Here is a 988-nt window from a genome sequence, read left to right as displayed (position 1 = left end):
TCCTGAACGTCAAACTAATACACCTTGTTTGTTTTTCCTTCACCTGTGTATATCTTTTGTTGTTTTTTTTTTGTATATTTGAACTATGTAACCCCGCCCTACAGACACACACACATATATATGTACAAATATATATCGTTTTTATGGGTGAAGCTCGAAGTAAATATAGCTATAAATAATAGCGTGTAAATATTGGATTAACGACAAAATCGTTGTATGGAAAAATTCGATGGCTGTACGTGAAGCTCGAATTCACATCTGTGAATATGACTGACTTTCTCCCATTGTACCAAAGCAATCCTTCGGATTTCTCCATCCACTTTAGAAGCTTTGCTCTTTCCAACGAGAATTGTATGTTGCTTACGTCATAGCAATTAAAGAATCTCAAGAGATATGGAAATATCGTTTTTTAAAGTGAAACTAGAATTAGATAATGCATTAGATAATAGCGGTTAAATATTCGGTTGAGAAACACTGCTTGGATGGAAAACGCCAAAGGCTGTCAGTAGAAGATGCAAATGTTTTTCAACCACAACACCTATATTTACATGTTATTATTTATTGCCTTATTTACTACGAGTCACATTGCTAAAAAGCTATTTATTTCATCTCTCGAAGTTTAGATAGATAGACAGATGGAAAAACAGACTGACAAAAAGACAGAACGACAGAAAGACAGAACGACAGAAAGACAGACAAAAAGACAGAACGACAGAAAGACAGACAGATAGATAGATAAAATGGCATACATACATACAGACACATACATACAGACATACAGACATACATACATATAGACAGACAGACAGATAGATAAGCAGACATACAGACAGACATACAGACATACATACATATAGGCAGACAGACAGATAGATAAGCAGACATACAGACAGACAAACATAGATAGATAGTTTGATAGAAAGATAGATAGACAAACAGATAGATAGATAGATAAATAGATAGATAGATAGATAGATAGATAGATAGT

The 988-nt window shown here is 33.8% G+C and overlaps 1 protein-coding gene across 3 annotated transcripts in view; it reads right to left on the bottom strand.

Annotated features, from left to right (window-relative positions):
- LOC106876369 (uncharacterized) overlaps window positions 1-988 on the bottom strand; it is a 559,415-nt gene that overhangs the window by 54,061 nt on the left and 504,366 nt on the right. The gene's annotated exons all lie outside the window — the stretch shown is intronic.

This window comes from Octopus bimaculoides, chromosome 4, assembly GCF_001194135.2.
Source record: "Octopus bimaculoides isolate UCB-OBI-ISO-001 chromosome 4, ASM119413v2, whole genome shotgun sequence".
Classification (NCBI taxonomy): domain Eukaryota; kingdom Metazoa; phylum Mollusca; class Cephalopoda; order Octopoda; family Octopodidae; genus Octopus; species Octopus bimaculoides.
Note: the sequence above shows the minus strand (reverse complement) of the source record. Positions and strands in the feature narration are given on the sequence as shown.